The sequence below is a fragment of the Fukomys damarensis genome, unplaced genomic scaffold (assembly GCF_012274545.1).
Source record: "Fukomys damarensis isolate Sample0158 unplaced genomic scaffold, DMR_v1.0_HiC HiC_scaffold_22, whole genome shotgun sequence".
NCBI classification, from domain to species: Eukaryota; Metazoa; Chordata; class Mammalia; order Rodentia; family Bathyergidae; genus Fukomys; species Fukomys damarensis.
The window spans coordinates 26,501,560-26,515,509 of NW_022900934.1; the positions used below are offsets into that span (position 1 = coordinate 26,501,560).

Sequence of the window (13,950 nt, forward strand, 5' to 3'; positions counted from 1 at the left end):
AAAAAAAAAAAAAAGTTACCAGAGTGATCGTGACATGCCAGATACTATAAAGTACTAAACACATATTATTTATTTCTTTATTTTTTTTTTTTGGTACTGAGATCAAACTCTGGTCTTTGAGCTTGTGAGGCAGGCGGCAGAATCACTGAGCTAAATCCCTGGCCCCTAAATACATATTATTTCTAATGTCTACAAAATCCTATAAAGCAGCAATTATTCTCCTGATCCTAGAAAAACTGAAGATTAGAGAGATTAAATAATTTGTCTAATATCACAGTTATGTCAAGATAGACCTAGATCTAGAACACAGGCTTCTGACTTCAGTACAATGTTCTTTCACACTCTTCTACCCCTATTTATACTCTAGAGAAGTATAGTAATATAGTTCTCTATTTGCTCATTTTATTTCCAAGCAGATCTATTTTCCACAGTCCTTTAACCTAAAAAGAGGGTTTTGTTTTTTGAGACAGGGTCTCACTACGTAGTTCAGGCTGACCTTAAAATCACTATGTAGCCCAGAATGGCCTTGAATCCACAGCAATCCTCCTGCCTCAGCCTCCCAAGTGCTGGGATTACAGGCATGTACCACTATGTTCTGCCTAAAAAGAGGGTTTTCTATTATCCCCATTCTAAATTTTTCACTCTCCTTCATTTCTTTCATTATTCAGTTTAATTCAATAAGCTTGTTAGTAGTTCATTTAAATTATGCACTTACATAAGATTTAAGTTTTGTATTTAAGTTCCTTTCTCACATATATTCAATGATGGGACTGTCCTCACATGGGACATGCCAGACACAAAAAAAGTTAAAGTGTACATGGCAGCTATATAAATAAGTAACAATAACCAATAAATAAGCTAATACACAACATCGACGGCTAGGGGATTGTAACTCAATGGTAGAGTGCTGTCACCACACACAAGACCTTGGGTTTGATCAGCACTAAAAAAAAAAAAAAGTATAAAACCTCTACATTATATAGTTTAATCTGGGTCTGACAGCACAGACTTGTAATCCCAGTACTCTAGGAGGCTGAGGCAGGTGGACTGTTAAAGTCAAGCCCAGCTGAGGAAACTTAGCAAGACTCTGAAGACTTTGTCTCAAAATCAAAAATTAAAAATAGGCTGGGGACATAACTCAATATTTGAAAGACCTGGGTTCAAATACAGTATGGAAGGAGAAAAAAATTATATTGTATAAATTATAAGTATAAAGAGAATTAGAGATTAACATGACTAAAGTTAGGCTATTATCAAATATTTTTCAGCTGGGCGTGGTGGCACACACCTATAATCCCAACACTCAGGAGGCTGAGGCAGGAGGATCACTGTGAGTTCCAGGCTTGGACTACATAGTAAGTTCCAGGGAAGGCTGAACTACATAGTGAGACCCTGTCTCAAAAAAATAAAAAATAAAATAAAATAAAATAAATGAATATTTTTCTCAGGAACTAGGCCAGCCTATCCCCTCTCACCACTTTTATTCAATATTCTTATATATTTCTTAAAATTTTAGCTAGATTGGGGCTGGCAATTTAGCTCAGTGCTTCTGGCACTTGACTTGTAAGCACAAAGACCTGAGTTGGATCCCCGGTGCCCCCCCCAAAAAAGTGGTTTTTTCAGCTGTATCAATTAGGCAACAGAAAAAAAATAAAAGGGATACAAATAAGAAAGGAATAAGTCAAATTATTGTTTGTAGGCGATATGACCTTATATCTAGAAGACCCTAAAGACTCCACCAAAAGACTTCTAGAGCTAATAAATTCAGTAATGTATCAGGATATAAAAATCAACATTAAAAATTATCTTTATTAGGGGAGGAGGGGGTGGAGGGAGGGTGGGGACAAGGGGAAAAAATGAGAACAAGACCTGGCATGTAAAGGTACAAGATCTCAGTAATGAATGTAACTGTACTGTCTACCTAGAATGTACCAATAAATTAAATTTTAATTTTAAAAAATTACCTTTATTATACACTAATTATGAACTAGCCAAGAAAGAAATCAGGAAAACGATTTCATTCACAATAACTTCAAAAAAGAAAATTTACCTAGGGACCAATCTAACCAAAGAGATGAAAAGATTTCTACATGAAATTTTTAGAACACTGAAGAACAAAACTGAAGATACCAGGAGGCGGAAAGACCTCTCTGTTCATGGACTGGCAGAATTAACATTGGCTAAATAGTCATATTACAAAAGTGATCTAAAGATTCAATGCAATCTCCATCAAAATACCAGTGACATTCATCAATGAATTAGGAAAAACAATCCTAAAATTCTTATGAAAACACAAAAGATTCAGAATAGCCAAAGCAAAGAAAGGCTGCTATCAAGAAATCAACCAATAACAAATGCTGATGGAGCTGTGGGGGAAAAGGAACCCTTCTCCACTGTTAGTGGGAGTGTAGACTGGTGCAACCACTGTGGAAATCAGTGTGAAGATTTCCCAAAAATCTAAAACTAGACGCTCCATTCAAACCAGCTATACCTCTTCTTGGTATGTTCCCAAAAGAATTAAAAGCATCATACTACAGAGATATATGCATATCCATGTTTACAGTGGCACAGTTTGTAATAGCTAAAGGTTGGAAACAGCCCAAATGCCCATCAATAAAGAAGATGTGGGTTTTTTTTTTATATAATGGAGTATTATTCAGTCATAAAAAGGATAGGTATGGGCCAGGGATTTAGCTCAGTGATGCCACCACCTGCCTTGAAAGCACAAGGTCCTGAGTTCGATCAGCAGTACCAAAATAAAAAAGGTTAAATATGAGACAATTCTAGCTAAATGGATGCACCTTGAGACTATACTCAAGTGAAATAAATTGGATGTACATGTTTAAATACTACATTACTTCTCTGATATGGAAAAGCAAAAATGGAAATAAGGACTACACATTTGTATATTATACATTTGTATAATGGATGCTGGAAATGGGAAGAAAGTATTCAAACGGGAAGGAGGAAGGAAGGAACAAGAAAAAAGTGAAAACAAATAAAAAATGGAAACAAAGCTTTTGTATATGGGGGGCCTTGGGGGAAATGAGATAAAAGCAAAGCAAACCAAAGCCAAGCCAAGCCAAGCCAAGCCAAAGCCAAAGCAATCCTAAGCAAAAAAGATCAAGGCTGGAGGCATCACAAGACCCAGTTTCAAGTTACATTGCAAAGCCATAGTAACAAAAACAGCATGGTACTGGCACAAAAACAGACATACAGGCCAAAGGAACTGAACAGAGGACACAGAAACAAACCCACACAACTACAGCCATTTGATTCTGGACACAGGAGCTAAAAATAGACTTTGGATAAAAGACTGCTTCTTTACCAAAGTGTGCCCCCAAAACTAGACATGCACTTATAGAAGACTGAAACTACATGGTGGTGCACACCTGTAACCCTAGCACTGACTGGGTAGGGCTGAAGTAAGAGGATCACTCCTAGTGTGAAGCCAGCTTGTGCTACACAGTGAGCTCAATGCTAGCCTGAACTTCATAGCAAGACCCTGTCTAAAACAACCACAAAACCCCAATCAATTCAAAATGGATCAAAGACCTAAGTATAAGACCTGAAAATCTGAAACTGCTAAAATGCACTTGAAAAATCTGAAACTACACTTGAATAGAACTTCAGTATCACAGAAAACAGCAAAAATCAACAAATAGACTATATCAAGGTAAAGTTTCTGCACAACAAAGGAAACAACTAGCAGAGTAGAGAGCCTATAAAATAGAAAATCTTTATGAACCATTCTTCTGACAGAAGATTAACATATGGAATATACAAAGAACTCAAAGCTTAACATCAAAAAATCAAATAGCCCAATCAATAAATGGGCCAATAAATTGATCAGGCACTTCTCAAAAGTACAAATGGCCAATAAATATATGAAAAAAAGTTCAACATCTTTAATCATTATGGAAATGCTACTCAAAACTACTTAGCTGGGGGGTATGTGCAAGGCCCTGGATTCAATCACCAGCACCACAAATAGACACACAGCCGGGGATTTAGCTTAGTGGTTCCGGCGCCTGCCTCACAAGCACAAGGGCCTGAGTTCCATCCCCAGTACCACAAATAGCCACACACACACACACACACACACACACACACACACACACAAAAAAAAAAACACAATACTACAGATCCCATGTCATACCATTCAGAATGGCTGAATACAAAAAACAATAGCCAAAAATACAAAAAACAATAAATGCTGGGAAGGATATGAGGAAAAAGGAACCCTTCTACACTGCTAGCAGGAATGAATATTAATATAGCCATTTTGGAAATCAGTATGGAGATTCCTCAAATAATTAAAACTAGGGCCAGGGATTTAACTCAGAGGTGCCACACCTACCTGACAAGCACAAGGTCCGGAGTTTGATCCTGAGCACAGCAAAAAAAAAAAAAAAAAAAAAAAAAACTTCCAGAAATAGAGCTACCATTTGATGCAGCTATACATTCTTTGGTATATACTCAAGGATTAAAGTCAGAATAGGGATATGGGTACATACATGTTTACTGTCACATAATATACAAAAAGCAAGATAATAAATCCAGCCTAGGTGATCATCACCATATATAGGATAAAGAAAATGTGCTGGGTGTGGTGGCACATGCCTGGGAGAACTCACCAGGAGTTCAAAGCCAGCCTGAATTACAAAGTGAGACCCTGTCTCAAAATAACAAAACAAAACAAACAAAAATAAGTGACTTCATTAATTACGAGAAGGCCTGCCTGCTGGGTGTGGTGGCGCATGCCTATAATCCCAGCACTCAGGAGGCTGAGGCAGGAGGATCACTGTGAGTTGAGACCAGCCTGGGCTACATAGTGAGTTCCAGGTCAGTCTCAACTACACAGTGAGATCCTGTCTCAAAAAACCCCCCCAAAAAAAGAGAGAGAGAAGGCCTAACTACACAGCAGTAATAATAGCAAATACTGTTTTAAGGAGGAAAAGGGCTAAGACTTCCTTAGCAGTGACATACACTGAATATTAAATCTTTTTTTTTTTTTTTTTTTTTTTGGTAACAGGGATCAAACTCAGGACCTTCTACTTGCAAGGCAGGCAGCAGCACCACTGAGGTAAATCCCCGGCCCTTAAATCTATTTTACTATAGAAAGATCAGTTTCTAACAAATGAAAATGTATCCTGTTCTTATTTTTTACTTTTTTTTTTTTTGAGATAGGATCTTGCTCTGTAATTCAGGCTGGCCTTGAACTCACTATGTAGCCTAGGTTGGCCTCAAAATCATGGCAATCCCCCTACCTCAGCCTCCCAAGTGCTGGGATTACAGGCGTGTGCCACCATACCCAGCTCTTGCCTGTTCTTTAACTGTGTAAATAGTAAGAAAATTTCTTTGAAACTGGAAAAAAAATTAAAAGGATGACAAAGTAGAAGGGGCTAAGCACAGTAGCATGTCTGTAATCCCAACACTCAGAAGGCCTAAACTACATAGTGGAACCTGTCTCAAAAAAACAAGAGGAAAAAGTAGAAGGGAAAGCATTACTAGACAAGAGGAAGAGAATACGGGCGGGGGGATGAATAACAGGAAGGATAGACATGAACAAAATGTATTACATGCATTGAAACTCCCCCCAAAATGTGAAACTAGGGGGAGGGCAGGTGAAATGATCAAAGTATGTTACGTGCATGTAGGAATCTGCCAAAATAAAACCCATTAGTCTATATAACTAATTTTTAAAAGTGAAGAAAATATATTTTTCATTGAACAAGATGGGCATGATAGAGCACATCTATAATCCCAGCTACTCAGAAAGCTGAGGTAGGAGGGTCACAAATTTGAGGCCAACCTGGGTAGCTCAGCAAGACTTTGCCTCAAAATATTATAAAAAGAAGTTGGGAGGGGGATATTCTGGAGGTGTAGCTCAGTGGTAGATTGCTTGCTTGAGGCACATTAGGAGCTCAATCCCCAGTATTGCTAAAAACAAAAATTTTGGGGCTGGTGATTTAGCTCAGTGGTTCTGCCACCTGCCTCCCAAGCACAAGGAGCTGAGTTCAATCCCCAGTACCAAAAAAAAATTTTTTTTTAATTGAACATCACCAAAACAATAGGAAGTACACTAAAATGCAAAGTACCTCGATAGCCTTCCAAGCCTGGAGTGGCCATGCAACAGTTCTGGTCCATGAGAACTACGAATTTGTTAAAAGAATTCATAGGAAAATGTTTACCTTCCTGCTACAGCTATTTCTGTCACTTCCCTTCACCCTCTTCCTGCTTGAAAGCACATCTAAGGGCTGAAGCTACAGCAGACATCTTACATACATCAGTGGATGGAAAAGAGAATAGATGTTGGCCCTCACATCACTGAGCTACTGATCACCTAATACAGGTCTCTTATGTGAAAAAACAAGTACTTTTATTGTATAAGCTACAAGAGTTACATTTCCTGTCATTTGTAACCAAAAACAATCCTAAGTAACACAGAAGTCTGGAATTCTAACAATCTGACAGCTAATAGGTTTATATAACAATGACAAGTCACTCTACCTCTCTGCCCACCTACTTCCCATAAACAAATGAGAAGGCATCCCAAGTGCTATGAAATATACCACCCTAAGGCATCATCAACCACTGCCACTTGACCCACAGATAATTTTCTCCTTCTTGATCACATTTCTACACAAAAGATCCTCAGTGGAGGACTTCTCAGTGGCTGACAGTGATTAAAACTTTCTGGCTGCAAGGAGGAAGTTTTCCCGTTTTTGTGAACAAACATGCTGGAAGACATGGGAAAAATCTTGGATTCTCATGATCTTAATGCCTAACTGAGGTCACTGGCAACACTTCCCAGGCAGGAATGTAATGAAGACAGCTAGAGCCAGGGGAGGGCAGAAGCAGGAATGTAACATGCAGCAGTCCCACTTAGCCTTCTGAATACCATGACTGCACCAAAGCCTGATGCTGGAAAATTTTCAAATTCAACCACTTGCATTCTTTTTCTTTTTTTTTAACTATGGAGCTCTATGGTCTCATGTAGCCTTATACTAGCTGACAGAAGGAGAAAAGAACATAAAAGCGATGCAGCTGTTTCTTACAAGTTTGGCCCAGAATTAGCAGATTTTCCAGCCACATTTTATTGGTATGAACCAATAATCTGGCCACACTGATGCAGGAACTAGGAAATGTTCCCTTTGTCAGCCACTGCTCTATATAGGGATCAGATATATTTTCACAGATACTGCCAGAGCAAATGCCTAAAATATTGAGGAAAAGCAATGAAAATAATAAAGCCCATTGAGATATAAACACAAAGAATCAAATGGTGATGATAAAATTTTTGTGAAGTAATTTTCATTCTAAGTGATAAGATATACAGAACTGATTGTGTCCAGCATATAGACCAGAAACTTAGAAAACAGAAACCTGGTATGGTAGCGCATACCTGGAATCCAGCTACTCAGGAAGCTGAAGCAGGAAGGTAAGTTTCAAGCCAGCCTGGGTCACTTAGCAAGACTCTGTCTCAAAAAAAAAAAAAAAAAAAAAACGAAAAAAACCATTGAATTCTTAATCCTCTTTGAGAATAACTTTGTGAAATTATTTTCCTGAGATTACTGAATAAAGAGTAGAATAGGATCACTGTTGTTTATTTTTTGATTCATCCAATAAATAATTTACTGAAGTTCTACCTAAAAAAAAATTATGACACTCTACTGTTATTCTCTATGAAGGGCAATCTACAGAGAGATACAGCAGAAATTTTATGCACGTATAAATATAAGAAAGTGGAAGCTGGGTTCACTGTTGCAAGCCTGTAATCCTCGCACTCAAGAGGCTGAAGCAGGAGGTTACGCCATTTGAGGTCAGCCTGGCCTGCATAGGGAGTTCTAGGCCAGCCAGACTAGAGTGTGAGATCTTGCCTCAAAAAAAAGTTGAAGGCTGGGCATGGTGACATACAACTATAGTTCCAGCACTCAGGAGGCAGAGGCTGATGCAGGAGGATAGAAAGGATTTGAAGTCAGCCTGGGCTACATAGTGAGACTCTGTCTCAAAAAACAAAACAAAGGGCTAAGGATTTAGCTCAGCGGTTCCACCACCTGCCTCACAAGCGCAAGGTCCCAAGTTCCATCCCCAATATAAAACAAAACAACAGTTTTTTTATGGCATTGTTCATAAAAGTGAAAATAAAAAAACCCAAATCCCACCAATCAGGAATTGGTTGAATAAATTATGACACAACTGTTTAATGAACTATTCATATGAGATAACTGTAAATATGGCAATATGTACAGTTGTTTCAATAGCTGTTATGTGAGAAACTAAATGCAGAAGACTGTTTTACTCTTTATTTATTTTTTATACTGGGGATTGAACTTGGGTCCTTGAGCTTGCAAGGCAGGTGGCGGAACCGCTGAGCTAAATCCCCAGCCTCATTCCTACTGTTTTCAAAAGAAGAAAAAGTCAATATATACTCAGAAATACATAGACTATTAAGACACAGAGTTAATAGTTGGCTCTGTGATGGGAGCTGTGGGAGAGATAAATTAGATTTTTCACTGTATAAACTTTTTTATTTTCCTGGTGATACTGGAGACTGAGCCCAACGCCTGCACGTTGAGCTACATCTCCAGACTTTTTCTATTTTTCATTTTGAGACAGGATCCTACCAAGTACCTAAATCATTATATACTCTTTACACTTTTAATATGTTTTATTATTACATAAATGCATACCTTTTCAGTTTAAAAAAAAGTTAAGCAGCATTTATTTCCATCTACAATTAAGTGTGCAGTGAAGATAACACTGGATATTCTGGAATTTTTATTAAATACTCTTGATAACCCAATAGATTGTCAAATCTCTTGGTTTTGGGAAATGTTTCCCATTTACATGGCCTGTATATTGGCTACTAAATTTACATATTCTAATATTTCTATATAGAAATAAAAATGATAAGATCCAACAATAAAAAGGTATATAAAAGTGAAAAGGGCTAAAAATAATAATAGCTACTAATTACTGAGTACTAATGCAAGGGATTATTGGCAGTGTTTTACAATTACTCATAAGTCCTCAAGACAACAATATAAAGTAGGTACTATTATAATCTTCATCTTACAGATGAGAAAACTAAGAGCTAGAGATTACTCATTTATTTATGGTCACACAGCTAAGAAGTTGCACAATCAGGGTTTGAGCCTGCATGGGCACTAAAGACTCTGTTCTTATCCACTGCCTGTCATATTTACTATTTTGCCAGCTGTTGTAGTGAATGCCTATAATTCCAGCACTCTAGGAGGCTGAGACAGGAGGATTGTAAATACAAGCCAAGCCTGGACAACTTAGTGAGACCTTGTCTCAAAATAAAATTTTTTTAAAAAATTAGAAGTGTAGCTCAATAGTACAATGCATGCACAAAGTCCAGAATTCAAACTCCAGTACCACGCACAACACACACAAAAAGTAAATAGGTAAGTAACAAATGTCATGTTATAAGACATACAACCATTTATAGGCAACTTACAAATACTGTCTACTACAGGTAGGCTAAGCACCTTACCAGGTTCTTCACACAAATCATCTAATTTAAATTAAAATAAAGAAGGCAGATACAATCATCACCATGTCACAAATAAAGGCTTAGGCTCAGGAAAATTAAGCTACTTCAAGATCACCAAGGAGTAGGTGGAAAAGGTCTCTGATATACAAAACTTTTCTATAAACATTCCTTCGGTAAAGAAGTAGGTGGGCTGGGGATTTAGCTCAGTGGTTCTGGTGCCTGCCTTGCAAGCACAAGGTCCAGAGTTTGACCCCTGGTATTAAAAAAAAGGAAATTAGGTAAGCCAGATGTGGTGACACATGCCTACAATCCCAGCACATGGGAAGCTAAGGCATGAGGATCACCATGAGTTGGAAGCCAGCCTGAACTTCAGAGGGAGACCCTGCCTCAAAAATGAAAATAAACAGTGGTGCTGCCACCTGCCTCACAAGCTCAAAGTCCTGAGTTTAATCCCCATACCAAAAATAAAAAGAACCCAAAAAGCAAAATAAATAAAATAAAAAGCTTCTTTTGAGCTCTCTTGGAATCTAGTATAGCCAACTCAGGGCACCATCTGACCTCCCTGAAAAGTGGGAGAAAAATGAAAAACGTGTCAAAAATCAAAGCCCTTAGGCTGGTGATTTAGCTCAGTGGTTCTGCCACCTGCCTTGCAAGCGCACAAGGACCAGAGTTCGATCCCTGGTGCCAAAAAAATAGAAACATGAAAAATCAAAGCCTTTGGGCCGGGGATTTAGCAAGGTGCTTGGCAAGAATGAGGTCCTGAGTTTATACCCAAAAAAAGAAGTTAAAAACAAAAAAAAAAAAAAAAAAAAAAAAAAAAATCAAAGCCCACAGGCAGGGGCTATAACTCAGTGGTACAGCACCTGCCTGGTAAGCAGGAATTGAGTTCAATTCCCAGTATTAAAAAAAAAAAGAAAAAGAAAAAAGAAAGAAAGAAAGAAAAATATCAAAAGCCCATAGGGTCTAGTGAGAAATGAAATAGACTAGAGCTAAAGGCAACTGTTTAAATGAGAGAGCCCCAGGCATGGTGGGAACTGGATGCTTTCCTGCACCCCTTAATCAAGATTGAATTTCTGTCAACAGGTCTTACTGGGAAAAAAAAAGGCACATGTGTCAACCACATTCCCTCAAACAAATCAGGTGCCAAGCAAGAGAATCAACTTCACATTTCAAAATTATCTGAATCTGCCATAGCGCTCTTAAAAACTAGAAATATTCTGAGTAAAGAACTAGCTATTAATGAACAATAACTCTACAATAGATGTGTTCCTTATGCTATGAACGAGGCAAGCTCTTTTTAAAACTACTTATCAAATGTCGAACATCATATAATACAACCCATTTCTTGCTTCCAGAAAACAAAGACTAAAAGTATATAGACATAGTCTTTACATAAATATATAAAATCCCCTCCCTTAAAAAACAGTTGAGTGAGGCATGCAGAAACAATTGTGATATAGTGATCCTTGCTGTAATAGGGGGCAATGGGGAAACGCACACAAGAACTGGGTGAAGGAGAGTGCAGAAGAGAACCCGGGGAAGGTGAGTCAACGTAGGCTTCCTGGTACAAGAGACAGGCCTGCAGAGGTCTACAAATAAAAAAACGAATGTTGACCTTTTCTAAGGGAAGAAATAAATGGAAAAGGGAAATGAATGGGGCCAAATGCAGAAGAAGCAATGCAACATGTTTCCACATTCATCTGAAATTAACCTCCCATTGCCTCCTGTCTCTCTCTTCACTCTCAAACCAAAAATAAACTAGCCTTGACAAGCTCTATAAATCAAAAGGTGCAGGTTCAGAGGGGGTGGGGGAAAGCTGCAAGAGGGTGCATTCTAAGCAGGGCTGAAACAGTGGACTAGCAGCTCCTAGCAAAACAAACGCTGGCATGAAAGATGCTCTCAAGCACCTCAGTATCCAGCGTTTTCTTCCCTACTCCCAGTAGAGGGAAAAAGTAGCAGTTAAGCAACTGGTGATGCAACAGAATAAATAGATTAAGTTAAGACTTCATTAGAAATATAGTTAGTTAAAATAAACCCATCCAGGCAGTGCCATTTCCCCAAGAACACCCTCTTCTACTTTCACAAGGGATAGGAGATTCTGTTACACTACAAGTAAAATAGAGTTATTTCATTTTACCCAGGGAGAAAATACCTTCATTTTTTTTCCTTATACATAAAGAGATTAGCAAGAGTCAGTAAATGGTAACATAATCCAGCATGCAATTTTAACTGTTAATTAAAGTCACAAACTAAGTCTAAAGAACATTTAATGGACTTTGTGTTTCCACATTTATGTTTGTAAGCTTCTATGTTGAAATTGGATCTGTTTACAGAAACAGATCTATGAAGCTTCCAAAATTGGGTCAATTTAAAATCCAGTGACAATCTCTCACTGTCCAAGCACTCAGAAGTCAGCACAGGACACACAGACACTTGTTCTAATTCATCACTGTCCAGAAACCTCAAGCAAATATATTTTTCTATCATTTCTCTTTCAAATTTGTGAGCATATCATCCTTTTTAAGAATTACAAATTCAGTACATTAATTTATGCATTAAAAATCTTAAACCATTCCTTTAAATATTAACAAAACTCTAAAAGCTGGGCATGGTGGCACACACCTGTAATCCCAGCACTCGGGAGGCTAAGGCAGGAGGATCACTGTGAGTTCAAGACCAGCCTGGACCACAGAGTGAGTTTCAGGTCAGTCTCAACTACATAGTGAGAACCTATCTCAAAAAAAAAAAAAAGAAAAAGAAAAAAAAAGATACTATCTCAAAAACATCTAACAAAACTCATATAAATATTAATGATGCTGTTTACATGTAGGCCAAACAATGACCCAGATTTTTGTAGAACACCCAAAGGAAATCTCTGCCGTATCCCAAAGTATTCTACTATTCCAATAATAATGTGTTTGTAAGGGTTGACAGTGGGGCTTTAAGAGGCTATAAATTTAAACAGTAATCACTTAGTCTTATAAAGATTTATGCTCTTCAAAAAGTATCTGGTTTCGGAAATACGCACACATACACAGATTCAAGAGTCTAATAAAACCATTTATCTACAGCGTAATATGGAGAGAAGTAAATAGTTATAAAATTAGAAGAGGATTTTGAACCATAAATTATTAAAATTTTGCTTTTTGCATCATGCAAATATATTATCTATTTTAAGAATACATATTTGTGCCTCTTTGAATACATACTGCTTTAGTGAGTATGTAAATCAGCATGATATTCCCATAAGGCAATTCCGTGTTATGTATCAAGTCTTAAAAATAGCGCTCTTAGCCAAGCATGGTGGCACATGTCTAATTCCCAACACTGAGGAAGGCTGAGGCAGGACTGCAGGTACTAGCCCAGCCCGGGCAACTTAGTGACTCAGGGAGCTCCTATGTGAAAATAAAAAACACAAAGAGCTGGGAGGTATAGCTCAGTGGAAAGGCCCTGCGTTCAATCCCCAGTTACAAAAAATATATATATAGTTTGATCAGCAATTTCATGGGGTAAACTACTATAATTAAATCATATTCTATTATTTGGAATACCATACAGCCATTAAAATTATTTCATAGAAAAATTTAATGATATGTATAGATATTATTGAGTGAATAAAAAAATAACAAAAAGCTTTCAGTGTTGTTTTTTTTGTTTTGTTTTGTTTTTAAGGCAGGGTCTTGCTATGTTCAGGCTGACCTTAAACTCACTATGTAGCCCAAGTTGGCCTCAAACTCACAGCAATCCTCCTGCCTCAGCCTCCAGAGTGCTGGGATTACAGGTGTGTGCCACTACAATTTTTTTTTTTTTGAGATAGGGTCTCACTATATAGTTTAGGCTGGCCTTGAACTCACAAGTGATCCTGCTACCTTAGTCTCCCGAGTGCCTGGGATTACAGACATGTGCCACCCTGCCCAGCTTATCGTATGATGTCTTTGTTACACTCTCACTGCAATCTTTACAAAGCCTGCAATTTAGGAGAGCTGACACCAATAGGCAGTAGTGCATACTTCTATTCAAATATCAGGACAAATAGGCTGGCTCATTTCAAATGTGAACTTTTACTACCTTCATTTACTAAATCATTTAAATTTCCACTTCCTAGATACAATTTCACACCTTTCATTAATTTTTCATTTCTTTCCCTTTTACCAAGTTCCCCTATACAAATAAAAACAGAACCCCTTCTAGTTATCTATACTTTTCTCACAGAATATCTTGGGCTGCTGATCTATGTCTCAAATATATAGTTCTATTCACAGAATCCTTCAGCTATACAATTGTGCTACAGTCAATTCTGCTCCCTAACTTTAATCATGGCAAAGAAAATGTCAAGGGACATTCAAAGCCCCCCTTTCTTTCCCATCAAGATGAGAGATAATTCGATCCCTGGTACCAAAACAACAAAAAAAAAAAAAAAAAAAAAA

General features: G+C 37.7%; 1 protein-coding gene across 5 annotated transcripts in view; it reads right to left on the reverse strand.

Annotated features, from left to right (window-relative positions):
* The window catches only part of Tpx2 (TPX2 microtubule nucleation factor), a 58,349-nt gene that overhangs the window by 42,027 nt on the left and 2,372 nt on the right, over positions 1-13,950 (reverse strand). The window contains exon 1 of one of the 5 annotated variants that reach the window (XM_010628472.3): positions 7,409-7,429. The exons of 3 other annotated variants lie outside the window; for them this stretch is intronic. The gene's annotated coding sequence lies outside the window, so the exon portion shown is untranslated. Of the gene's footprint in view, positions 1-7,408; positions 7,430-13,950 lie in introns of those variants that run through there. One more of the 5 variants, XM_033767157.1, reaches the window with a different exon arrangement.